General features: G+C 37.6%; 1 protein-coding gene across 2 annotated transcripts in view; it reads left to right on the top strand.

The window, feature by feature from the left end:
* LOC310893718 (uncharacterized protein) overlaps nucleotides 1-15,333 on the top strand; it is a 59,716-nt gene that overhangs the window by 28,236 nt on the left and 16,147 nt on the right. The window contains exon 1 of one of the 2 annotated variants that reach the window (XR_014579240.1): nucleotides 13,017-13,110. The exons of the other annotated variant lie outside the window; for it this stretch is intronic. The gene's annotated coding sequence lies outside the window, so the exon portion shown is untranslated. Of the gene's footprint in view, nucleotides 1-13,016; nucleotides 13,111-15,333 lie in introns of those variants that run through there. 2 annotated transcript variants of the gene reach the window in all.

The raw sequence follows: 15,333 nt of genomic DNA, 5'->3' as shown, positions 1-15,333 counted from the left end.
TCCTAAAACAACTTAAGTATACCTGACCTGAAAGAAGCCTTCAGTTTATTTTATCTAAAGCGGTATCCCAGAAGAAACATTACTTACTGTTCCTGCTCACTTCAGAAACCTATCAGAGAGTTCACAACTTAAACTCTAACTAAAGGCCATTGTTTGGATTAAGCCTGAAATATAAAAGGCTTTCTTGCTAAAGGAAGAAGGATATGGAGAGAGGAAGAAGTATGGCTGAAGTAGGTGGCACTGATACAGCTGTATAATACATGCATCTAGAATCAAAGTGCAGAAAATTTACCATGGCAGAAAACTACAGTAAGTTGCAAATAGAAGCAAATTTCTGTTTCACAATGCACTTAAAATAGATTGAAGACAGTTAGTTCAGGTCTCTTTGTTAAGGCAATGAATGCCAACATAAAATTCACAGTAAAATGGGATAACCTGATTTGTACAGCCAGCCTGTACAGTTTCAGGAACAGCTACATATCAGGGATGGTGTTTTCCTTGTATGTATTTTTTGGTTGGCTTCTTGCTGATATGAGATTTCAGTAATCCTGCATTGACTGCATATGTCTATATGAGTCCTTTTGAAAGGTTTCAAAGCAGTCAGCCAGATTCCAGCACCTTTTGAAGGAGGGGAGATATGTCATAAACAGCTCACTTCTAACAGTTGTATAAATACTGGCAGGTTGCAGAGTGGAGAGAGGTTCTATTGGTGCCCACATTAAGGAAAAGATAAAGTATAACTCAGCCCTGATCAGATTTAAGCTTGAGAGAGATCTTATAACTGCATCAAAGCAAGATAAAACTTCATTTCTCATTTGCCTCTTATCAGACGGAAACAAACCCTACTCCAAGACAGTTACCCACAGGAAGCCGCACTCTATTCTTTTGATCACAGAACTTCTATTACACTTCTCACTGATAAAGTTGCAGTGCTCTAAGAAGTAAATCATTGTCACTGCCTTTTATTCTTGCAATATTGGGGTCTGAAACACTTTCCTATCATGCAGTGGGGAGATATGTCCCATACTGCAGCTGAGCAACATGCCTATTAGACTGAGTTGGTCTTCAAGAAGTCACAGGAAGGATTAAAATGAGAGTTTAAGCTGCCAGGTTTGTCTAAGTATATGCTAACCATATGCAATGAGCAAGTACTTGAGGCATGGTCACAGGAGTAAAATGGCTAAATAGGTGTACAGTCACCTTTTGGATCCTTGTATCTGAACTTGAAGGATGACTTCCCTGTGTGTCAGACCAAAGCCATTTCTCAATGAGCTCTGTTTTTCAGGCATGCAAATTCCCAGTGCCCACAGGTCTTAGACATGGCATTAGGACAAAACAATGCCACAGCAGTCCTTCTCCAGTCAAACCATTAGTGGGTTTATCTCAGGAGACTGAAAGATAGTTTTTTCATATTTTTGTCTTTCTTTCCACTTTGTGTCATGAATTCTAACTAGAAACATGATTAGAGAAGTATCTTGCTCTTTAGTCTCTCTCACTTACATTTTCACACTTGAAGGGTACTATGACAAATTTGTACTTTGTCATGAATGTGTTGGGTTCACAAAGTTTACTAAAAATATCTATTAAATATATCTGCTGAAAACTGTTTGTTGTAAGCATACAAAAGGAGAACAAATAGACACAGTGTTTCGTGATTTTTAGGAATTTATTTTCCCCACTAATTTCACAGGCCTGTGTTTGGAATTTCAAACTGTCACTGAATATAGCCAAACTGTCAACACACGTGTCTGACATTACACAGCTCAAACCTGATATTCTTGGGTAACTTGGGGCTCTAATTAGATAGTTGACCTAAAATTTTCAAAAGTGATTTTAGATGTTTCTCTTGGGATGCGCAATTTAAGAATGTTTAAAGAGAGGTTCCAACTGCTTTTTATATGTAACTACATGGATCTTTTTAAGAACAGAAAAATTAGGAGGAGCAAGATGATTTAAGCACATTTGTAAGGACTTACCGATGCCTAGCTGCATATATATGTCATCTTGTGTGAAGTCCTAGAGGAAAGCAAGTGCCAAAGGCAGCCACTAGGCTGAGTTGCCTAAGGGTAAGAAAGCAGATATGATATCAAGGTGCTGAAAGTGACCTAAACCAGGAGTGATACACAGTTTTATAATATTTCTGACTGAAGGAATTTTACACATCTGGGTAGTGTCCAACAGCCCCCCAAATAATACTGATTAAATATTTCACAAAACTAGTAAATTCAAAACCAAACTCCTTCATTTATGAAAAAAAAAAAAAAAAGTAGAGAAGTAGAGTTATACAGTTATACTTCTTGTTTCCTGTATTTAGTGATGCCAAATTTATTTTTTTCCCAAAATATATTTTTCTCTGGTTGAATTTCACAGAAACAATTTGAGCAACAACAACCAAAAGGACCAAAAGTCCTTTGGCTTGAAGTAGCTATACCTTTAACATGACTTGGAAAAAATTAGAGTAACTGAGGAAGACAGTAAAATGAAAACTGGAATGCTTCTTTTTTATCCAATTTCTCTTATATCTTCATTAAAAAAAAAAAAAAGATATTTTATCAGTGAGTTCATTTTGCCCTATTTAGAAGATAAATGAAATGGTACATATTAACCAGTGTTATTCAAATATGTATCTTCACTGTGTTATTTGATATTGGTATAATGTAATAACTTTTGATTACAGATATTGCTATCATCTGCTCTACTTTTAAATAATTAATCACCATTTAATTAATTTCCTATTATAATCTATCAGATGATATCATGTGATACCTTGTAATGCCATTTTCTATTAACCAGATTTGGTGTTATGAGCTGAAATTTATCTTTTAAGGATCCCAACATTCAAAGTTATCTCTAAAGAATTTTAATTCTCTACAGAGTTGTGCTACAGATAATTCAATCTGCTCTATTTCATGTTTGTGAAATTAATTATTGTATATTGAAGATTTTTTTCATTCACTTTACCTATAGCAGTTTTCCTGTCAGCAGTAGTGTTCTTGATGATTTTAGTATGTGTTGGGTCCTCATCCTGCTTACATGTATACATGGAAATAATTGTACTCAGACTAACTGTCTCATTCAACTGACAGGAACTCAATAATATTACATTTACTGTCAGAAGTGTTTGCAGGATCTCAGATTCAGCAAGTATCAAACATTAATAAACATTATTAAAAATCTATATGGATTTCTCTATTTCTTGTTCATGCTTTTAATTTCTGGGTTTCTTTTTAACATAAATCTTCCACATTGCCATATTGCACTTTTATTTAATGAGATTAATATTAATCTACTTATATTTTGTAGATATGTCTTTCTCTGTGACAAGAACCTGGATGTTTGTGTGTATGTGTTTGTGCTTAGGATTTTCCATAGTATTAGAAGAGACTTCAACTATCTGCTTTTAGAGATCATTTGTGCCTCTGCAGCAATAGGAATATGCCAAGCTCATCACCAGGATTTCATCCAATATTTCTCTAAGTTCTAAAGCCATGAAATTACCTTTGGCCCAGTGTCAGGGTAGATGGTCATCATATTGTCCTGAAGCAGCCAGAGAAAGAGAGAGAGAGGAACTTCCCCCATGTTTCTGGAGGAAGAGAGTCTTCAGAGTCCTCCTCTGGAGTGTCACAGGACACAGCACAGAGTAGCTTCCCCAAAATATGACCCTGCACATATTATTGGGTACACTGTGGCAGCAGTGTCAAGACATCATCTCTTCCCTGGTCAGCTGTTCGTCAGTTAAATAATGTCTCTTGAGAACTTTCTCCTTTACCATGCCTTTGCCCAGGTAAATAGCTGGTGAAAGTAATTTTAGTTGTGCTCAACATTCAGCCATTCACATTAGCCAGGCCAATTTCTCATCCTGATCCACACACTGGGTCAAGCAGCCTTGCTTATTGCTACCCCATCAAGGCCCCTCATGTCATCTACTCTCAGTCTACAGTTTTATTTCAATTGCCTTTTGATGTAATTAATAGCCATACTTAGTGTAAATGTTTCTGGTCTGTGGAATGGGATCGTGCCATTCATTCTGCACCTCCTATCTGTGCCTTGCTTTCTACATAGAAATATGCCTGTGAACAGCTATTTCATACGTTTACAGTGACATTAAGAAAGAAGCTTTTGAATTATGTATTTAACAATATCCCCATGTGCTTATTTGAAGAGTGGACACTAGTATATATGTAGTAATAAAACCATTGAGATATTTTTTTTCCTAGTAGAAGAGGATTTGTTCACATGAATTGTAGGAGATGTTACCCAAAGGATTCTAAGTGCATTTTTATATATATATATTATCTATTACTCAAAAAAGGATAAGCATGACGTTTCTGTAATATGCAATAATAAACAGAAGCTGTCTCTAGACCCTGGTAATGACTGTCTTTAGTAATACTGGAACATTAGGAGCAGAGGGATTTCCCTTCTGGAAAATGGTGCATTTGTAAACTGCACTCTGAAGTTGTAGCAGTCAAAGCAAAGAGGCTTTTTCCAAAGCTGTTTTACAGACAGAGAATTTGGTTCTATGTACTTGAGGTATATATAACAAGGAACCCTCCTTTACAAGTATATGTCCTTTGAAATTAATAGGATTACACTGTGTCATCAGGGTCTCACAAGACTGTATCTGCAGGACTGCAAACTAAACTTCTTATTACGATATAATATTTATTATGCAGTTATTAATCAAATGTTAGTTTCTGTAATTTTATGAACATACCATACTAAATTTCACTAAGCTATGTACACAGCAGGAAATAGCTTACAATCTTAAGCTTATCACTTAATAGATGGCAGGTAATTAATTTATTTTTAGAGAAAGTATGCTACTCTTATCAATGCTGAGGCATAAAGCATGTGCTTACATTCTTTGAAGCCAGTGCAATGTCTGCTTTGGCACTGCTCTCTAAATAAGCAGTAAACATAGACTTTTGCTGAGTTAAGCTCAGTTGTTATAGACTAGCAGCCCTGATGTACTGAAACAGAAAGGTAGTTGCACTAATTTTTTTACCAAATTTTGATTAAACCCCGATATATATTACACTTACCAAGATATAGTTCACAAGAGTGATTGATTTTTTTTTCCAGCACTGAAGACTGGTAACTAGTAGAACAAATTTGCTACAAATTGGTAATCTACACATCATTTATTAGTGTTATATATTTTTATTTTAGTAATGGTATGCTTGTGCTTGTTTACTTATACATTTACAACATGTAGCTATAGGATGCTTTTATCCATACACTTTAGGATGTCTACTTTCTGGCAAAGTGTATTTCTAACAATTTGTAGTCTCATAGCACTTTAGATGTGATAAATTCCTTGGAAAGTATAAAACTTTGTTCTTCATCTATGGACTACTTTATTCATACTGATAAGCTGTTCAAAAGCAAATCCATTATTTCATACAATCAGAGAATCATAGAATCATTAAAGTTGGAAAAGACGTCCAAGATCATTTGGTCCAACCATCCCCCTTCCAATAATATTACCCACTAAACCATGTCCCTAAGCACCACGTCCAGCCTTTCCTTAAACACCCCCAGGGATGGTGACTCCACCACCTTCCTGGGCAACCTGTTCCAATTCCTAACTACTCTTTCTGAGAATAATTTTCTCCTCGTATCCAACCTGCACATGCAGTAGACTATACATTTCCAAGGCATATGCAAAACTTCAAGATATGTTTCTAATATTTTTGCTTATCAATCTCTCCATTCATATCTATGCATAACTCCCAAGGGCTATAAAGGGTACTGAATATACCGAAGGGATATAAAGAAATGACCAACTTCTCTCTTGAGTCTTAATAAATAGCGATGTATTGAACTTTCTGATACTGTCAAACTTAATATATTAAGACAATTTCAGTAAGTATGTACAATACACAGGATTTTCGTTTACAATATCACCATTTTACATCACTGTGCTAGGGTAAAAAAGGCACCACAAGTAAGCAAATGTTGTATCACTATGTCAGTTCTATAGCAGGCCAAAATAGTTTAAGTATAAATAAGAATTTTATTCATAGTTTTACCTAGCTGTAAATTTGCATACACATGTAGATAGGTTAGCATCATTTGAATCTTACTGGGCAAGTATCAAGCATTGTGCTTGGGATACTCTGTGGAGATGTGCTGAATGCCAAGAAATTGTAATGAAAGATCAGGTAGCAGAAGAAAAAACAAAAGATGTACAGCTAGTAGAGTAAGAATTTGGTCTTCTGTCCTCTGCCAGGGCGTTATTTCATTATATCTCTCTGCTAAATTTAGCATGTATTTACTCCAGAGTTTTATTACATTTATATAGAGGTGGCTGTTGTTATGGTTATAGTATACTGTATACATGTGATAATCACAGAACAGTGATAAACACAGGGTATGTATTTTTTCCCCGTCTTCTGCTCCTTACTTAACTGAAAAGGGCAAGTGAATGAAGTATGTACATATCTGTCTATTTTTAGCATAATTCTTTAACTTTTCAGGAAACTGAAAAATCAGGACCTGCTATGATCTACAGTTCATGGCTGGTACCAGGACTTATTGGGCAAGAAAGGCAAATAGTTTTAATAATTAACTGGTAATCGTTTCTCAAAGATCTCTCTAACCTCTTATTACTAATCTGGAGTCTGGGTTTTATGATGTCTTTCTTAATCTTTCCCCTGGGATCACACCACATAGTGTAGGTTGTGCATAAGATAAGTCTTTTATTTATTTTTATACGTTTGCTACTTTTTCCCTTATAAAAGCCTCTAACTCTAAAATTGTTCTTCTCACCTGACATGGAAAACTGTAACACATATTTAACTAAAGCATGTATGTAATCTACCAACAACATATGATAGTTCTAACAAAATTTTCAGCATCTATGGAGCATTGTAAGATGGAATGAGAGGACCTTGTTCCATCACAAGTTGTTGTGGATAAGGGAATCCTTGACATTCCTTCAAAATAAGGCTTTCAACCAATATTTCCTACTTTTCCAGTGATACACAGTGCAGGGAACACATTCCCCTCCACCTACCTGGCAGTGAAGCTAGACAGATGAATAACACTTAAACCCATGGTAAGTTATAGACATAATTATGCACACCCAAGAACATCTGCTAGATTTTGTCTTTGACAAGCAAGGCCCCTCTAGTCTCTCTATTCTTGGTAGAGCCCAGCTCTGCTTTAGCACTTTAAAAAGCTTAATTTTGTCCTGGTGTCTATTGACCAAATGTGTCATCATAAAATACCATTACAACTCACAAATATGGTTTTTTTTTGTCTTTTTTTTTTTTACATCTACAATTAAACAGTATTATGTGCATTCTTGCAGAATTTTTTTAGCCACCACACCTACCACTACATCCAAGTACAGCTGTGTTGACTTGGAGGTCTCCTTCAGTATCAATACCCCTCTGTTGCCATAACAGAATATTCCATTTTCAGTAAGCACAGAACCATTTAGAGGAACTATTGCCTCTTTGTTCCATAAGTTTATTCCTTTGCATATACAGTTCAGAGTACATTGGCTTTTATTGCCAGCATATCACATTGCAATTCATATCTAATATGTTGCTCACTAACTGTCTTCCAGCATTACTACTTTTGTGGATTTTCCCTCATATTGATTCATACTACTCTAGTTTTAATGTATTGGTATGCCTTTTTTCAAGTTGTGGCTCGTTTTGTTATTTTCTGCCTGTATTTCTCCCTAGGGCCTTTGCATTATGTTTCTGTCCTCACTAGTATTTGTGACTCTTCCTAGTTTAGTATCATTTGTGAATTTCGTTAAAATGCTGTTTATTCATTCTTCCAGATTGCTAATGAAGATGTTAAATAGAAACAATCCTGAAAGTGCACCCTTCATTACCCTACTAGATATTTTTCCCCTAGTCACTATCATAATCTGTTGTTTATAGTCTTTCAGCCAGTTTTAACCCACATGTTCCTATAAAAAACATTTCAATTCATTTTCCACTTACAACTGCAAAAGACACTGCAGTGAAAAATTCAGGAACATATGGATACAAACTTTATCCTCTGAAAGTCAAGAAAATTGCTGGAAAATCACAGGTAGCCCAGAATTTTCTGGGTATCTCCATTAGATATCAAGGGAGAAAAGATTTTAGTGATCACAGTGATGGTGGTGTTCAGGACTACATGGACTACTTGCTTCTCTGGTCTTCTCACTTACTGTTGTATGTGCCTTCATACATGCAGATGCATTCAAAGCCATTATTAATTCATTTTCTGAATTGTATAATGAATATTATATCTCCAGTGCAGCAGATTTCTTGTATATTGATATGCAGATGAGTAATGGAATTAATAGGTTCTATACTAATTTTATTCATTATCACATACTGTAGATCACTAGCTAGATAATGTGTGAAAAATAGCTTTTTGCTTTTTTATTGCATTGAAGCATAGTACATGTTTAAAAACATTCTAGTTTTTCACCTAATACCTGGCTACTCAGAATGAGGTAAACTGGATGAGAGAAACAGATGTACCATACTATGAAGCTTTGTGAGGAGAAGATTTTCACAGACTTCAGTTCACATTCCAGACTAAAACAAACTTAATTGTGTTTAGTGGGTCAAACATTTCCCTTGTTTACAGTGAAGCACCCTCATTGGTTTCAAGCTCAATATAACAGCAATATTTAGGTTAGCGTAGAAAGCTAGTATGCATAACATCCTTTATGAAAATAAAGTACATTGAATTTCTAACACATTGCTCTTAGATTTTAAAAAAGAACTTTTTTTTTTTTTCCAGATAGTCTTTTGGCTTTACTTGATTGTTTCCTTACCATTAAGCAGTCCATCTATTCAAATATTAGAAAAAATGTACCACTTAAAAATGCTCTTTGGCACTTCAAAAGGCCATATATTAGGGAACTAATTGGTACAGCTTTTACACTTTACAATCGATTTTTTTTTCTACATTGATTTCTTTTTTTCTTCTGGAAACAACAGAGTCACCCTCTTTTCATTCTGTAATAGCCTTTTTATGATTGCAGCTGATCCATTCACATAGACATAGACAATACTTCATGTTAGCTTAGGAGGTGTGAATGATTGCAACAGTTTCCTCAGGACTTCTGCTAGTATTTCCTTGTAGCATAACTTTTCTGACTATGTTGTTGTTTTCACAGAGTCTGTCTGCTGAAGTTGTGGCACATGTGCGCAGCAGACACAGTTGAGCTACTTTCACACTAGTTAGCTCAGTGGAAAATCAAGCTTTGACACCACAAAGGGCCAGCATGAGGAGCAAAACACCATCACTGCTGTTTTCTGTGCTTACAAGGCTAACTGAATAAGAGTACACAACACAGCTAGTTTAGAGTTCCCACATTTGTGTACATCATTTTACAGCCACAGTGACGTTAACTGAACCCTAGAGAGGAAACCCTTTCAGAAGTTGATCTTAAAGCTGAGTTGTTTGGTAATCATAGTTTAATTTCTAATTCTGCCCTCTATATTCCTGAGCAACCCATGGGAGCAAAGATCGTGAAATCTGGGGGTCCAGTTTCCAATGTTTTCAGTGTCAGAGAGCTTCCTGCATAGTTTTAAGCACATGCCTCTGTGTGCTTCCATGTCATAATCCAAATGCTAGACATTAGGAAATCTGAGGTTTGGGGCAGAGGCTCCCTTTCATGTGAAAAAAAAAAAAAAGGAAAAAAAGGAAAAAAAAGTATTTTCTTCTCCCATCTCTTGGCTGTTCCACCTGGTTAGACAGTAAACTCATTAGTGCAAGGACTGCACCATGCATTGCATTACTTGAGTGCCTGTTCTAGGTCATCAGATCTCTTGCCATTACTGTGGTACAAATCACTTCATTTTTCCTCTGACTGGATGCACATTCTTCCTTTCACGCCCAAAACCTCAGTTCCCAAGAACATGGTTCTCTTCTGATTGTATCGTCTCTAGGGTATAGCTGTGTGTAGCACACATAGTAGCTTCTTACCTCTGGTGTCCTTCCTCCTAACTAGCATTTGCAGTAAATTTGCAGTGCCAGAAGTTCTCCTCTCATTGCAGCCCACGGTGACACAACATCCTGTTCTTCAGAGATAAGGAGAAACAGCTAGCTTTGCTCTACAGCACAGCAGGGAACAGTCTGAGTTATGCTCATTGCCCATCCTTTTTCCATACCAGCTGTTTGGAGCCAGTGATAGAGGGAAGGCACACTGCAGTCTTCCAGCAGGTATCATTGCCACTGTTGCATATGGTTCTTTGTGCTTTTGGAGGCTGAATGCCTTTGGGACTTGCCACAGATGGAAGTCCCTTCTGCACCATCTCTTTCAATGTATCGTCGACTCTAAAAGTTACAGTCTAGCTCTAAGTGCAAAAGGCAATGAGGGCATATATCTGGAAAAGCTATAATTCCAAGTTCGTACAAAAATTTCTTCCAAAGGAAATAATTTTAATAATATTATAGATTGGTTGTTTTGTTATTTTTTAAACATGGAGAGCTATATTTAAGGCTCAAGAGGGGAATATTGCCCTAATCTGATGAAGCTCTTCCATAATGGAATAATGTTAAGTCTCAGTTCTACATTATTATGCATCTGTACATGCATAGATACACAATAGGTATTTATATATGTGCATATTGTGTATCTACGTACACACCTGCATATGTTTTTTTGTGCATAAGACTATGGAAATTATCTAACTTGGGTCTGTGATAGCCTGTGAATCTCCCTATCACACTACATCTCACAATGCACTCGTGTCCCATCATGTCATTTTCAGAAATAATCTGCTTTGGATGCACTTCTTCCAGCCATAATTGCCAGGCAGATGGTGGTGGTAAATTAGGCAGTATTATTGGTAATAAAACCTAGAAGCTTCAGATTTTCTGAATGGCATATACATATAAAGACTTTTAGAAACAACATCTTTAATGACAGAACCAACATCCAATTTCATCTTCCCTCCATTTCCTGGAACATGTCACTAGTATTTGTTCTGTCTTGCTTTGTCTTTTGTTAGTGAATGTGGTGGTTGTGTTTTTTAAAAAACACGTACTTCCAAACAACTACTCTCTGTTTACTTATTACCACCAGCTCTCTCTCCAATTGCTATCAACACCTATGCCCTGCAAAGGGAAAGCACACAAAGTTCCACATTTTAACACAACATAATACAAAAGCATTTGCAAAATAATGTAGGCAGCAATGCTTCTGGTTGCTATTACTTCCACTGCAAATAATGCCATCTGCTTATCACTATGTCCCAGTGCATGCTATCTTACATGTGGACAGAACTTGTAATGTGGTGTTTTCTCTGTAGTAAACAGCTTGAAAACTAAGCCCTGGAATAATGTCAAAAAGAATACCCTCCTGGCTTTTTCCAGATAATTTCTCAGTAATGATTTATAATAGAAAACTGTAGTTAAAAGGCAACAAATACTAACTTGACCTTTTAAATTGAAATTCCCATGTTTTAGTTTTTGTGGGAGGAAGAAAAAGAGGCTTCAGAAAAATAAAATATAAGCAGTAGCCAGTAATAAACCCAGGTTTTTCTTAAAGAACAGGAGGTGCATAGGAAAATAGTAATGTTTGAGGTGTTAATACATGCATGAATGCTGGATTACAACTCTGCAAAAGCATTATGAATTTAGACATTGCTGTTATCTATTACTGTTCTTTAAACTTAGAGATGTGATACAGTACTACAAACTGCATTAGTGGTACAAACTGCAATTTAAACTCTGTATCAGAGGATAATGTTTATAATGCCATACTTCAGAAAGTTTAACTCAGTTTGGGATTCCAGTCCAATTCTTTTTGTGCTACGTAATATTCCAAAATAGCTGAAGACTGTGTGCATGTTTTGTGGCCATATATAGTCTGTAAATAAGGCACATCTACGGAGTTTTATACCTGTCCTTTATATCTGTATTATTCTGGCATTTAAAAGCAGATCTTTGACATCTATCTGAAATTCCTGTTCCAAAAAGAGAGAGGCGGTTCTCCAAAGATCATATTCAAAAGACAGAATCCTCCTGACTTTCGAGTGAACAAAGTGTATTTTTTTTAATTCTTTTGAATGAGAAAATATTTTGAATGAAAAAAAAAGTGGCTTTTCTAACAACCTTGTTTACCCACTATCATATTTCCACAATTACAGAATCACTGTGCAGTTCTCAGTGGTCATCTCTCATCAAGTTGTGAAGACAAATTTGCTTTGTCTGTTTGTGTAAGATTAAAGGTGTACAAGGAAGTTAGATTAAAGACTGAATTTCAGAGGTCTATCTCTGCTTTCCCCAGGAAAGCTCTGATTTGATTCCACTTGAGATGAGGCAATGGTCTCTGGTTCCTGGTGAACATTCATCACATGCCTCAGAATGAGGCAAACATTTCTTACATGGTGTATTTTATATTTAGAATGACAGAAAACTGCCTGGAAGATTTCCTGCAGGCAAAAATCACCCTGAACTGTATCTCTTGCTAATTTAAAATTTAAAACATTTGATTTTGATGTGCTCTGCAGTTTCCATTAGATGAAAATATATATATTATTTCTTCTTCAATAAAAAAGTTTCTGCTCTTTTGTAGAGTTTCCGAGCAATATTGTCTTTTTGCTTCTCATATGCTTTAAGTGGTGTGTTGGCTTTTTCATTTCCTAACTATGCAGCAGGCAGTGATTTTTACATTAAACTGCATGATAAGATTTTTGTCTGAATGAATCATTGCCCCATATTTCTTTCACCCACAATAATTGAGTTTTACTAAATAAAACTTTCTGAACATGTAATTTATCCATTTCTGTCAAAATTAAATGGAACTAAAGCTGAGCTTAATTAGCTCATACTCCAGAATGCATCAAAGTAGCTTTCTGATATGAGAAAATCTCTGAAGTACTCAAATATTTTTGTTTTCAGAAATGTGCAGACTGTAGACAGAATTGAAGTCACATCTGGCCCAGCTGTTCAGAGCAGAGATTTACTGACTTGCAATCATAACATCAAATTTAAGTCAGATTTCTGTTTACCAAAATTCTGTTTTATTCCAGCCCTTAGTACAGAGAGTGCTGAGCCACACCTGGGAGTCCTAGATGCTATTGCATTATAAAGAAACCTGCGGAATACAAGCAGCCCCTCTTGGACTGTTTTTAGGTAAAGTAGAACATTACCCTCCTATCTGAGCCAAACAGACTAATGTGAATATGATAGTTGGAACAAACTGTCCAGCTCTTGCACCTACAGCCTTCCAGAGGAATAACTTTATGCAATTACTCAAGGTGTGTCTACAGAGACAGGATGAGATGCACGCTTGCACTGTTCATGCTTGTAGCTGGTCAAAGTGAGCCCAGCTCAGTCTAGAAGCCACAGAAGTGTACCAGCATGGTGCAGGACACCAGTTAATATGACAATGTAACCTTGGCAGAGGTTATTAACTAGGTCACAGCTCTGAGAGAGGTACTACCAGCTACAGCTTCCAGGCCAGAGCTGGCCAGCATCCACTCAGAGGAGGGAAGACTGGATGTCCAACTGTTTACACCCAACCGTATAGGCATGCTGCAGTATAACAGACATCTTGTCAATGTAATAAAATATTATCACCATAGGATCAGTGTCTTGCTTTGAAATTAAGCTCCCTTGATTTAGCATTTCACTGAATCATAGAGTCATTAAAGTTGGAAAAGACCTCCAAGATCGCCTGGTCCAACCATCCCACTACCACCAATATTACCCACTAAACCACATCCCTCAGTACTGTACGTTCCTTAAACACCCCCAGGGATGGTGACTCCACCACCTCCCTGGGCAACCCATTCCAATGCCTGACTACTCTTTCTGAGAAGAAATGTCTCCTAATTTCCAACCTAAACCTCCCCTGGCACAACTTGAGGCCATTCCCTCTAGACCTATCGCTGTCTGCGAGAAGAGGCCAACACCCATCTCCCCACAACTTCCCTTCCTTTCAGGTAGTTGTAGAGAGCAATAAGGTCTCCCCTGAGCCTCGTCTTCTCCAGACTAAACAACCCCAGTGCCCTCAGCTGCTCCTCATAGAACTTCTGTTCCAGGCCCTTCACCAGCTTTGTAGCCCTTCTCTGGACGTGTTCCAGGGCCTCGATGTCCCTCTTGTACTGAGGGGCCCAAACTTGACACAGTACTCCAGGTGCATCCTCACCAGAGCTGAGCACAAGGGGACGATCACCTCCCTGGTCCTGATGGCTACACTATTCCTGATACAAACCAGGATGCTGTTGGCCTTCTTGGCCACCTGGGCACACTCCACCTCATTTTCAGGCAAGTAAGGACCAATACCCCCAGATCCTTTTCCTCTGCACAGCTTTCCAGCCACTCTGCCCCAAGCCTGTAGCACTGCATGGGGTTGTCATGGCCAAAGTGCAGGACCCAGCACTTAGCCATGTTGAACCTCATCCCATTGGCCTCCACCCATTGACCTATCCTGTCCAGGTCCCTCTGCAGGGACTTTCTACCCTGCAGCAGATCAACACTTTCCCCCAACTTGGTATCATCTGCAAACTTACTGAGGGTGCACTCAATTCCCTCATCCAAATCATCAATAAAGATATTAAAGAGGATGGGCCCCAACACCAACCCCTGGGGAACACCACTCACGACCAGTTGCCAGCTGGATTTCACTCCATTCACCACTACTCTCTGGGCTCGGCTGTCCAGCCAGTTTTTAACCCAGCAAAGAGAGTACCTATCCAAGCCATGGACTGCCAGCTTCTCCAGGAGAATACTGTGGGAGACCGTGTCAAAGGCCTTGCTGAAGTCTACGTGGACTATGTCAACAGGCTTTCCCTAATCCACCAGGTGGGTCACCCAGTCATAGAACGAGAAGAGGTTGGTCAGGCAGGACTCACCTTTTATGAACCTATGATGGCTGGTTCCCAACCCTGACTCTCTTGCTTATGTTGTGTGATTGCACTCAGGACGATTTGTTCCATAGCCTTCCCTATGCAGCAGCAGGTATCCATTGTGCCTTGCTGGTGTTGACAAGTACAATTGTATGGTACAGTACACAAACAGAAACAATCCCTTTTACGTTGCACTATGTGAAAGTAATTAAGACAGTGTATATGAATGAAGCATCAAGTTATCTTAAATATGTAATATGGGAAATTAATAACAAAATCATGAGAAAAAAAAAAAAAGTGAGGCTCTACAAAGAACTATGGAGGTTTCTTACAAGGCTAAAGATATATATTAGGCAACTTAATTTGATCACACACAGCCATTATTTCTATACAGCTTTCATCACAAGCAATAAAAGCAATGCTGAGAAACTACACAGAAATGTTCTTCTCTCCTCTCTGCCTGTCTGGAGGCCTGGCACAGTGACAGTGAGACCCTGCAGTAGCC

This window comes from Anser anser (assembly GCF_964211835.1).
Source record: "Anser anser genome assembly, chromosome: 2".
Lineage (NCBI taxonomy): Eukaryota > Metazoa > Chordata > Aves > Anseriformes > Anatidae > Anser > Anser anser.
The sequence above is the reverse complement of the archived record's forward strand: the minus strand, read 5'-3'. Positions and strand labels throughout refer to the sequence as shown.